This window comes from Rhinolophus sinicus, chromosome 17 (genome assembly GCF_057876585.1).
Source record: "Rhinolophus sinicus isolate RSI-liver-muscle chromosome 17, RSI-T2T, whole genome shotgun sequence".
Lineage (NCBI taxonomy): Eukaryota > Metazoa > Chordata > Mammalia > Chiroptera > Rhinolophidae > Rhinolophus > Rhinolophus sinicus.
Window position 1 is genome coordinate 18219990 of NC_142517.1, and position 13187 is coordinate 18233176.

General features: G+C 32.3%; 1 pseudogene; it reads left to right on the top strand.

Moving 5' to 3' along the window:
- The first annotated feature begins 7406 nt into the window (after positions 1-7406).
- On the top strand, positions 7407-12643 carry LOC109459309 (bisphosphoglycerate mutase pseudogene; annotated as a pseudogene).
- Positions 12644-13187: the final 544 nt, after the last annotated feature.

A 13187-nucleotide genomic window follows, 5' to 3' on the forward strand; every position in this document is an offset into this window, starting at 1 on the left:
AAAACCTTAGTGAAATTGGAATACTGCCTAATTTCAGTGACAATTTCTTTAAGGTTTTATTTTTAAGGTTTTATTTGGACTGAAAATAGTCTCTTTAAAAGTTATTTATTTATTCCTTTTTCTATGGTCCATTTGATATCTTAATTTTGTTGGTATCTTTTAATAATTTTGAAAAAGTTTAAGCTATTATATCTCATTAAATTACTTCCACCACATTCTCTATTTTGTTTCTTACTAAGGATCCAATTGCATGTATATTAACCCTTCTGTTACCCTTTCTAACTATCTCCTGCGTTCTGTCTCACTATTTAAGAATGAGTTCAAATATCACCTTTGAAAAGTGTTCTGCATACTCTCATCTATATGAGCCCTTTTTCTTGATCTTCCTAAGATGATATCTTGCTTATTTCTTTATTTACCAATTATTAGCTCCAACCCAACATCAATTCTATGAGAACAGAGATTTAATGTGTTTTGTCTGAGGGCCTAAAAAAGTAACAAACACCTAATATGCACTAAATAAATATAAGTTGGGTAAAAAAAATAAATATGCAATTATTTTTAGAGGTTAAACTAATTTTAGATCAAACAAGCAATGAAGTATACAGTATTTCTCAAGAGACCATATCAAATCTTAGCTCTACCATTTAATGAATTTTTACATTTAGCAAATCACTTATTGTTTGAGCTTTAGTTTATCTGGAAAATGAAGATTAATAATAACTATTTCATATATTTTAGTAAATATTACAATAACTAATGCTCATATACTATTTAATATAATGTCTGCCCTGTAAGGAAGGTTTTCTTTAATTTTGGCCAACATTAGAATAATATTATACAAGCATATGCTGAGACAAAATTGTCATTTAATAAATTTGAAGATATGATCAACATTTCATTTCCTAATCTTAGAGTGGTAGGTTTTTTTAAAAAAAATAGTTTTAACAGGTTCATTCAATTGTTATACTTGTTTTAGATGTTAAAATGAAAGAAAGAAAGAACTATTTTTAAAATTTGCTCACAGCTGTTTCACGTGATTTTACTTTCACAAGTGTATGACTCTGTGATGGGCAGCTCAATAGCATGTTCAATGCTTTCATTTGTTTTTATGTCAAAAATATTATCATTTTAAGCAGGCTTTTCTTTGACAGTGTTCCAGGAGCTACTTTTGAGGGTAAAATAATAGTATTCAGAACTTTGAAACCACATTTTAAACCAAAAGCCATGTTAATATTATCCATTTCTGTAGAGTGTAAATTCTGTAAAGAAAGATCCAAAGATGCTGTTAAAAATAGATTTCCCTTTAGTGCTTTGTTGCTGTTGTTGTTTTCTGTCTTGTAAAGAATAGAAAGTTTATCCCAATCAAGGTATACAAAAGTATGGATTATTATCATGTAAGTTATTAAAAGTGTCAAAATAGCAGCCATAAAAATTATACCATGGGGAAGATGTTAGTGCTGGGATTTTTCAGCTCAGTAGGCATGTAAAGTCTATTTGTTTTAATAATATGTTTTAACACAGACATGGAAGCATTTTGTACCAACAGTCTTCATTTGTCTTTGGTCAAGCTATATTTCTAAATTTAAAAGGAAAAATAATCAGAATACTTAAAACTAATTATGATAGTTCACATGATTGACTGTCCATTTTAAAATGCCAACCATCTTAATCACTGAATCTTTTCCTTGCAACTACGTATAGCCTTACTGAGAATTGCCATTTATAACAATTTGGATAGCTTTATGCCATTCATTAAACATATTGTGCCCAGAACAGATATTTACTACTGTATATGTCATCTTGTATAATGATATATATTCATGCCAAAAACTACTATTTGAATCTAAGAGAAAATACTATATTTATTAAATTGTTCCATGTCTATTAGCAATCCGTTGATCATCAAGGCCTATTGGTGGAAAAAGTTCTCAATTTGGAAAATCATACAGTTCAGAAACTACACCAGAAAACAAAAAGTTAAAAGTATTTGTTATCAATTATTATAGGGATATAGATCTCAGTGGAATAAATCTCTCAGGCAGTCTTTCAATAAAAGATAAAATGAAACCATTGTCCATACAATCACAGCCTTACTGGCCAAATAAAGACTCCAATCTGGCACTAATTGAGACAAAATTTCATACTTATTTAATCTCTCATTGCCTGGAGCATATTTCCACACTTACCTACCTAGATTTTAAATCCCCTAATGATGAGTATTGTTTTCCCTTTTCCTTTTGATACCCTAATATAGCCCCTTGCCTTGAAATGGAATTTTCTAAAGTATTTAGTTTGATTTTACTGTTTTAATAGATCAATTCAAATTGTCTATGCTTATTCCCCTAAAGTTGTAAACAAGGTTATTAAATCACCAATTGAAAATCTTATCTATTTTTATCATCCTGTGAGCTCAATGACTGATTTTAAAATGATAATCTCTGGCTTCTACATTGAATTAATGGAAATTGTGATCTCTTAAAAAGAGAAATGTTTGAAATGTCAATCAGCAGACCACAATAGTGATACACAGACTTCCTTTCTGCTGTATTTTTCAAACCCTTTGAACCCCTTGACCCTCAGTGTCAGGGTGTGCAATCTTGTACAATGTCTTTCACATTGTTCCTTTCCATAATACCCCAACTCAGAATGACAAAACTGAGAACAAATAAGATTTTTACAGTGGCACCTTGGTTTTCGAACGTCTCTGTTGACCAATATTTCGGTTTACGAACGCCGTAAATTTTATGGATCTATTGTATTGTTCGATAGTAAAATTCATGCTAAATTTGCAGTTTTAGGGGTTGATTTTAAAGGAATGGAACGGGTTAATCATTTTGCATTACTTTCTATGGGGAAACCGTGCGTCGATTTTTGAACATTTCAGAACTCGAATGGTCTTCCCGCATGGATTATCTTTGAAAACCGAGGTGCCACTTTATTTCATGTAAACTATCTCTAGGCATCTTTTTTCCACTTTTGCTCTCACAGATTGGCTTTTTCTCATAGGAGTGATTTTTCTTTTGTCAAAAGATTTTCTCTTCCAGAAAGCATATTCACCTCTGCTCAGGCCTCAGATTTCCCAAGTACGGCTTCTCTGATATTGCCTTTTGTCAAGCTCAGGTTCACAGCTCTGTTTCTGTACAAATTTAAGATTTCATAGATAATGATGCTGAGAGGTGAGGAGTTTTCTTCACCATACACACAAAATAATGGTATGTGAGACTCACTAAACTTTCTGACTGAGTGTGTCTACTTTACATCAGAATCAAAGAGCCCGCTGGCACTAACTGGCGAGAGCAAATTGTCAAATGTTAATGAATTTTGTGTTAGCCAAAGTGGGAGTATTTACATCATGTGAATGTCCCCCTATTCTCTCAAAACTAGTTGTTGAATCACCACTGACTCTGGCTATGGAAGTGTCTACTGTCTTTCCCTGAAAATAAGATCTAACTGGACAATCAGCTCTAATGCGGCTTTTGGAGCAAAAATTCATATAAGACCCGGTCTTATATAAGGCCTGGTCTTATATCATAGTAAAATAAGACTGGATCTTATATTAATTTTTGCTCCAAAAGACACGTTAGAACTGATTGTCCAGCTAGGTCTTATTTTTGCGGAAACACAGTATGTGGGGCAAGAATTTTAAGATTTCTAGAAGTCCTTTTATCTAGCTGAGAGGATGTACTAGGCAACACTGTAATTCTTTTTATTTATTGTTTTAAATAAAGTTTATTGAGGTGACAACGGTTAGTAAAGTTACATAGGTTTCAAGTGTACAATTCTGTAATACATCATCTATATATCACGTTGTGTGTTCATAATTCTCAAAGAGGTCTCAACAAGGAATCTTAGTATGATTATTAATTTAATCATTACACTGAAGCCAACTGTTTGAAAATTTTTTTCTCATTGAGCAATTGTGGAAGACAAGCATTTTTATTTTTCAACCCAGCTGGTCCTGCTTGCAACTAAGAGGAGCTCGTTGGCACTTCCTTCATTCCACCTGGACAGTCATTAGCCAGACACATAGTCAATTAGGTAAATTTTCTATTTTTCTGAATTACCACAGGCAAACATGTTTGCCAATTTTTCTGCAACTAAGCAGCATGTGATGTTTTTTAAAAAATCTAAACATGAATAATTTTTTCCTCACTGCTCTGCCAGGTTCTGCCTATGGTCTCCTCTCTGCCCCTTCCAGCTCAACCTGCCGCAGAACCCCAAAGTCAGCGCCACACATTGTATTCTTGCAGCAGCACCAATTGCATTTATCCATTGCTATGTAGCAAATCAATGCAAAATCCTAACTGGGTTAGAAAAACAATTACTTTGTTATTTCACATGATTCTCTGAATTAGATGGGCGATTCTCAAACATGTGGCTGGAATGAAAGTTTTAAGATTGCTTGATGTACATCTTTAGCAGTGCCTTGGTTCTCTTCCATATAACCATCATTCTCTATTAAAAGATTCAGCAAACTTTTTCTATGTTGGGTCAGGTAGCAAACATGTTAGGTTTTGTGAGCTATATGGTCTCTGCTGGAGAATCTCCATTCTGTTATTGTAGTCTGAAAACAACTATGTATAACATGTAAATAAATTATGTTCCAATAAAACTTTATTTATAGAACCATGCAAGTCATGTGATATAGAGAGGCATGATTCTTTGTGGGCCATTAATTAAATAATCTACCAGAGATATTTATTTTTATAATTTTATTTAAATTATACTTTATGTAAATTATAGTTTTTAAGATCTCCACTGACACCTATTGCTACAGTTTTTATTCTGTATGTGTTTTAATGACAATTTTTACAAAATGGTAGTAGCTCATGTTAATATTCACTCATATATACAGAGGTTGCCAAAAAAATGTGTTCACATTTTAAGAAAGGAAAAATTGTAGCAAAATTGTAATACTCAATTATGTACCGATGACAAAAGATGAATACAAGTCATGTGTATACATTTCTTGGTACCCCTGTATTAAAAATTAATATGTGCTTAATGTACTAATACATGTTTAATGTTAACTTTAAGTTTATATGGAAATTTATCATATTAAGGACCAAATTATAACTTACTGTGAATCTTCATTGTCAAAATCTCAATATTATGTCTAGTATAAAATTAAAATTATGTTCATTAAAGTTTTTAACTTTTTTATTTTAAAGTGTCGACAATATGATATTATGTTTATTATTACCTATAATAGGAGTTGGCAAGCTTGTTTGTGTGTGAAGGGCCAGAGAGCAAATATTTTAAAATTTGTGTGGTCTCTGTTGAATGTTTTTTTCTTTTTGTTTTGTTGTGTTTTATATTTTATAACCCTTTGCTAATATAAAAACAATTCTTAGATCTCAGGCCATACAAAACCAGGCTACAAAATAAATTTGCCCTGCAGTCTGTAGTTTACCCACCCATGTTAAAAAATAGTACGCTTCATCTTCATGTCTAGTGACCTCAATTTTAATCAATAAAGGAAGCTCAATAGCCCCCTTACATTACAAATCATTTCTGTTTTATAAAAGAATGCATAAATATATCATCACTGTTTACTTGAACTTTGATGGATGTTTTTCTTGAAATGCTTATTTTACAGAATAAGTCCATTAAATAATGATTCATTTAAAGTGATATATTTTGCTTTAAATTGGAATCTGGGAAGTGGTAACGTTAGATGAGTCTTTTTGAGTATAAATTATTTACACTCTTTGTATGTCCTTACTACATTCCAGAGCCTTATCCCTGACACGTCACATACTTGTGATAATTACCTGTCCTGCATAGGCATTTGAATTTGCAATCCTGGTCTAAATAGGCAATAATTCCTTGCTAAAAACAACTTAATGTCCTTCTATTTTTCTCTGAATAAAATCACACACCCAATTTATTTATTTCTCATCTGATCCCCTCCATGAGAAACTGTCTTAGGTTTCTGTTCATACTCTCTGTTTTTGCCACATTGGAATTCCTTTATTTATTTTTTATTTTTTTTATTATATTTTAGTTTTTTCTGATATGCAGCCTACAGTCCTCTTTTCTGTGAGAAGTCCTCTACACTTATTTTTTTCCTAGTTAAATTCTACTCTCCATATCTCTGCACAATCTCCACAATCTCTGAAATAGTTTCTAATAAGCCAGAGACTGTAAATAATAGTAATAGTTAATGATTAATAGCAATAGTTAATGTTTGTATTGCCTAAGGACCAGACAGTGTTCTCAGCGCTATAGTTGCATGAACTCATTTCATCCTAGTGAAATCCCTATGTGGTTGACACTATTATTATCCCTATTTTTCCTAAACTGAGGATAAAAAATTAAATAAATAAAAAAATGTAGTAAACAGCTAAATTTATTTTCTCCATATTGTAGGCTGTGATTCAAATTTTGAGCTAGAGGTCTGGTTCGGGGGCCCATGGACTTACCCCTACTGTTTCATCATCATCATCATCATCATCATCATCATCATCATCTTAGCAGCAGCAGCAGCAGCAGCAGCACCATTGTACTAAAAATACATAATACATACATACATATATACATACATACATACATACATACATACATACATACATAAATGACAACTAAAGAACTGTGGACCCTGAGAAAGAAGATACCTACTACCGTGTTTCCCCAAAAATAAGACCTAGCCGACCTTCAACTCTAATGCATCTTTTGGAGCAAAAATTAATATAAGAAGACCAGGTATAATATAATGTAATGTAATGTAATGTAATGTAATGTAATGTAATGTAATGTAATGTAATGTAATATAATATATAATACCATAGCAGGTCTCATATTATATTAAAATAAGACCTGCTCTTATAATAATTTTTGCTCCAAACGACACATTAGGGCTGATGGTCCAGCTAGGTCTTATTTTCAGGAAAACATGGTAAAAAGGGCTTGTAATGGCTAACTGGGCTGAAATTTTAAAAACAGATCCCAGTGGCAATTTCTACATGGGCATCTCATGCAAATCACATTTAAGCAAGAAGACTGCACTGAACTGCCTGTCTCCCACACTGTGAGCCAACCCTTATAAAGGAATTCCTGGAATTATATTTCAACCAATAAAACTGAGGTTTTCCCTGTCCAGTCAGAGCTGCAGAGATATATAATATCAGTACCTTAACTAACTAATCAGAGTGGCTCCATTTTGACCAATCAGGAGTGTGCCTTTTGGACCAATCAACCTGTGAGCATTTGGAGTTCTCATTTGAATGGACCAATCAGGGACATAGGGGTGGGGACTTATGTCTATATAAGTGAGCCCCCCTCTGGTTCAGAGCATGCACTCACTTTCCACTGAAGGCTGACTGCTATGTTTCTGGGGCTGGAGCTGCAATACTGAAATGAAACAGTGAAGAAATATCACCAGAGCAGAGTGGAGAAGTCCAATGCAGGCCAGAGTGGAGTGGACTGAACCAGAGCAGGTAGAGCAGAGCAGAGCTGTTTAGCCAGAGAGGGCCTGACCCCAGAGCCACATTGCCCCAGGCCCACCTCACAGTCATGCTGTTTCATAATTGCGCTATTATATAACATTGTTCACGGCTGTGCTGTTTTCACAATTGAGCTGTTTGTGCTAAATAAAGTTTCCCTCTTTACCATACCCCAAATTGGGGATTCTTGTTGGCATTGAATTGGTGCCAACAACCATTCATTGAGAGAACTAACAATATTAAGAGATTACAATTTCATGGGCTCTATGTTCTGTTCCAGGGGTGCTAAAAAATGTGTACACGTGACTTGTATTCATCTTTTGTTATCGGCATACATCAAGTATAACAATTTTAATACAGTTTTTTCCTTTCTTAAAATGTGTATACATTTTTTTGGCACCCTCTGTATTCATGTTTTCACTTCATGTTTACAAGCACACTCCAGAAACTGTGTTTTAGTAAAGGGAAAAGTAATGATCCGTTGGTGTCTTAGTAATTCCTTTTGTTTTTTCTCAAAAACTTCAAATTTATATTGTTATAGGAAAACAAACAATCTGATCTTTGTTTTCTTTCTTACGTATAGTGGTGTTTTGTTTCAATAGTTCAAATAGCAACTAAGACTAATATCCCATGTTAGATCTTACCCTCACCAATAACTGAACCATCTCTTAAATCTCAACTCCTTCACGGTAACCTAGAGAACCTTCAACTCCAGAAAAATATTTTCTTTATTTGCTCCATACATTTTATTAACCAAATATTATTTGCTAAAGACAAGCTCATTTTAGAGCTGATAATTTCACCCAAATTTGTAGTCACAAATGCAACTTAACAGTTGATACTTTTTATACTATATAGTATATCAAATAGCTCATCATTTGAAAATTGTTTTTTTAGTTATGATGCATTGTAAACTCTAGAGGTGTTTGCTGGCCATGAATCACATCTATTTTACTTGATGTTAGTTAAAACTAAATACTTTAACAGTTAATTTTCTTTATTGCATTTGCCATATTACAAGTGTACAATTGCCTTATGTAATTAGTGGCTATCATATTAAACATTGAAGATTGTAGAACATTCCTATCACCACAGAAAGTTTTACTGGATAGCGCTGTTCTAGGATAAACACTATGTAATTAATGTAGAAATTACAGTTAAAACCAGTAAAATATAATTTAGAAAGGAATACTTAGAAATTCTCAATTAAACCAAGGAATAAATATAATGAAAGTGAATAAGAACTCCATATTGAACACTAGAAAGCATTACTAACATAATTTTCTTTAAAAAAAATCTGAAGAATGAAAATAAATGCTGTGCCATTTTCAGTGCAGAAGATTTAATGTAGCTTAGGAATCCATTTTTTATAAATTAAAATATAGATGTAATATCAATAGAGATACCATTATAGTTTGTTCTTGTTTTTTTGTTTGTTTGTTTGTTTTGTTTTGTTTTTTTGTTTTTGACAGCAAATAGAAAAGTGATGAAAATAAGCTTGCAAAGAAACAAAAAATACCCAAGATCTTGGAAAAACGAAAAATGGAAAAGTTATACATTTAATTAAAGTTACAAAAATCACAAAAGTGCAGTATTAGTGTAGGTATATATCAATGGATGAGAAGAGTTGAATAATTTAGAAATAAGAAGTACACATAAAGAATGCTTGATTTTTGGCACCCGTCATAACAAGAGAACTACAGTGAGCTATCAAACTGACCAATAATTTCATATTGCTAAGTCCTTATCTCACTTGACCCTTCATCAGTATTGTTCACAGTTGATCTACTGGTCTTTTTTTGTCATACTTCTACTTTAGCTAATCTAACCCCACATGCTCTCTTTTTCCCCACCTTTGTCTCTTCCTTCTCTGTTTACTTTTTGTTTTTCCTCACATCTACCTCTACTTTTCAAAATTTGTCCTCATCATCAATACTGTGCTTTCTTTAATCTCTATATTCTATTTAGATTATCTCTTCTATTTTTATGACTTTAAAATAATCTCTGTGAAGGCGACTATTGACTAGCATTTCCAGCCTAGATATTGAGAATCACAGATACTATTGATTAATTGGCATATTTGGATGTCAGCCTGATATCTCAATATTTTAACATACTTAAAAATGAACACTTGGGACTCCCATGAATAGACCTTCTCCCAAACTACATTATTTCTCTAAATATATCATATACACAGTTGCTCAATTGAGACAACTGGAAATCATATTTGATTTCTCCATTTATTTCACTCATTCAATTTATCCAGTACTCTTAATTATAGATAGATAGACGATAGATAAATAGATGATAGATAGATAGATAGATAGATAGATAGATAGATAGATAGATAGATAGATAGATAGATAGATATAGAGAGATAGGTATATATTAGATAACAGGTAGATCAATAGCTAGGTAAAAGAATGAAGAAAGAGACATCTATTCATATTTTTGTATATAAAGTAATACATGTATCATAGTTTATCCAAAGTATCATTTATAGATAGTAAAGATATATTGTAGTAAAAACATTAAAATATTTTAGTAACATTACATAATTACTATATTTCATTTTCAATGAGGTTCAACTTAAAGATAATTAAACGTGATATATTTTCAATGTTAAATTGAAATTATAAGCTACCATCAAGCACTAACCATAACCCACATAGTCAAAATGTAGTGTCACTGATTATTTATATTTTTAGAACAGGAGAAAAAAAATAAGGCATGCTTTAACATAGTTACATAAATATAGAGATACATCTCTAGCTTCATATTCTCAACACAGATTTTTCTGTACATATATCTAATTCTGGATTAATGGAGTGATCTACTTGTTTTCTTAACAAATGCAATATGCCATGCAGTTAAGCATACGTGTAGCTCTTGATAACTAGAAACTATTTCAGATGAAAGTAAGACTTGAAAATACTGTGGTGATATGAGAAGCAAGATAATTTCTGCTCAATAATGCAGAAAATAATGACTATCATCACCATAAATTATTGACTAACACTTGAAGCACATTTCTTCACCCTCTAATTTATTAGTACAGTTTTCATGTTATGCCATGGTTAAATAGCATTAAGAAAATTGCTAGACTCCAAAACATAAAAATAGATTTAATTCACACCTGCGTTTGCTTTTGTTTAGTATGGTCGAGAACAAGGAGCTATGCAATTATACTGTAGTACCAATTTCAATGGACTCAAATTATATAGGAAATAAAAGTTAACTTTTTCTGAAATTTAATTAAAGGTTTATAAAAAGGAGGAGAAATTCAAGGCCTGTTTTGTTTGATATATATTTTGGTCTCATTTGTCACGTAGAGAGTTACTCTTTCTCACATAAAAAGTAGCAAGAAAAAATAAATTATGAAACCAAAATGTATTGAAATTGCAAAAACATTTTATATGAAATAAAGTTAGACTATGTAGTAAAGGAAAGCTCTTTTATATCTTTGAAATACGTAATTTTGCAGGAAAAAACATTAACAATTTCTGCTTTTATTTTTCAACTGTGCTACCATTAATTCATAGAAACATTTATCACATTAACCACTCATACTAATACTTTCATACTCATATGTTTATATTTTCATGAGCAATTTATAATAATCATTTGTAATTTCAATAATTCCTTTAAGAATTGTGATATTACTGCAAATGTAATATGAATGAATGAATGAATGAATGAATGAATGATGTGTTTCCAAATCTGCTGTGGATATGAAGTTTCCCAGTCCTAGTCTGGTACCAGCATTTCATCTTTAATGTTCAAGCAGTAAACAGCTAAATGCCATGCGATAAATGCATATGGAAAATGAAATAGAGATATATGCTATGCAGATTCTTCAAAGTCACAAAATTGGTAAGTGACAGTCAAGTTTTTAAATAAAGTCATGACTGATTTAAACCCTTTGCCCTTTAAACACTATGGTGTATTGTCTACATATTATATTGAAATTAATTTCAATACATTTTACCTAATAATCATACTTAAGACTAAACTAAGTTATTAAAATCAAAAATGGAGGATTTTTAATGGTTCTGGGACTTACAATGAGATAGAATAGTGACAATGAATAAGTAGGGCTTATGAATTTATTAAGAAATTTACTCATATTTGTAAGCTTTTCAATTACTTGCACTAATTGTGGGTGGTTGAATAAATAATCTATTATTTCCTTACATTCATTTTGCTACTATGATATTGTCATGAAAACAATATCTTCTGACCTTTATTTTGTATTGTTTTGAAAAGTCCTCTTATCATAGTTGCACAATATTTTATCAGGTTACTTTTGAAGAATTTTGAGAACAAGTTTTCCTACATGTCAAACTTACTTATGCGTGTGCTACAAGAACCATTGCAAATTGATCCATTGAAAGCCCTATGGAAGCTCAGCCAACAAACTAATTATGTTAAAACAAGGAGAGGGTGCTTGGAATAAAAGGAATCATTTTTGTATCTGGATGGATCAGAAACAAGAGTGAAAGAATGGAGGAAGCATGGAACTGTGGGAAGCAACTGAAAGTGTTCAACTTTAAGTTTGATCTTGAATTCATATCCATCTTTAATCAATTCATCCACACAGCCTTGTTGATCCTGGAAGAGTTGGAGCAGGAATGGGTTCTGATGCAAAACTCCTGACATCTAAATGAGCATCACTATGGAGCCTTGATTAGTGTCAACAGAGAGAAAATGGCTTTGAATCATGGTGAAAAACAAGCGATGCTCTGGAAAATAAGCAACAATGTAACCCTGTAATCCATAGAGGACTCTCATCATTACTACCAGGAAATATACAACGGCCAGAGGTAAACAGTGCACAGGGTACCTGTGGATCAGTTTAACAATCTGAAACCTTAAAAGATGTGCTTGAGAGACTCCTTCCTTTTTGGAATAAAAGGACTTCTACCGGAAGTGTTAATGGACAAAACCATTCTGATATCTGCTCATGGAAATAGCTGTAGGGCACTTCTGAAACATCTTGGAGGTATCTCAGATGAAGACATTATCAACATTGATCTTCTTACTGGAGTCCCCATTCTCTTGCAACTGGATAAGAACCTGCCTCAACTGTTCTGAGTGACCAGGAAGCTATATAAGCATTCACTAAGAAAGTAGAGGATCAAAGAAAAGTGAAACGGGCTGAAAAAGATTATTTCCCAAGTACTGGCTTGAAATAGCTGCAAATGGAGTAGCAAAAATAAACAAATGCTGAAAGTTAAAGTGTACCCTTGAGCGTATACCTAAGTTACCTCTTTAAGAATAGAGAATACAGCCCTACTATTTGTCACGAATAATGAATCAATTTATAAATCAACTTACTATTATAATCCATATATATATATACATACACACACACATACATACATTTGTTTTAAAATATGCCTTACTATTAAAAATGTGCACCTGAAAATTTTTCATTTTTCTAATGGCAACAGTTGTTTTTATAAATGAAATGAAGCTGCCGTGATATTCTTGAGGACAATGAGAGGGAAAAAGAGACTGTGCTTTCAAGTTTAATAAATGCATCATTTGTTATGCTATTATCTTCATAGGTAGTATACAAAAGTTGGAACCTGGCTAGGGCAATCTGTGCATTTACACCAACTTGAAATGTTCCTCTGGAAGATGATTCCGATTCCTCTGAAAATCAGGTTACAGCTGCTGTTGTTGCTTTTGCATCTGCTGACCTGGAATTCCATTGCTGTAAGAGCTACAGGGTTT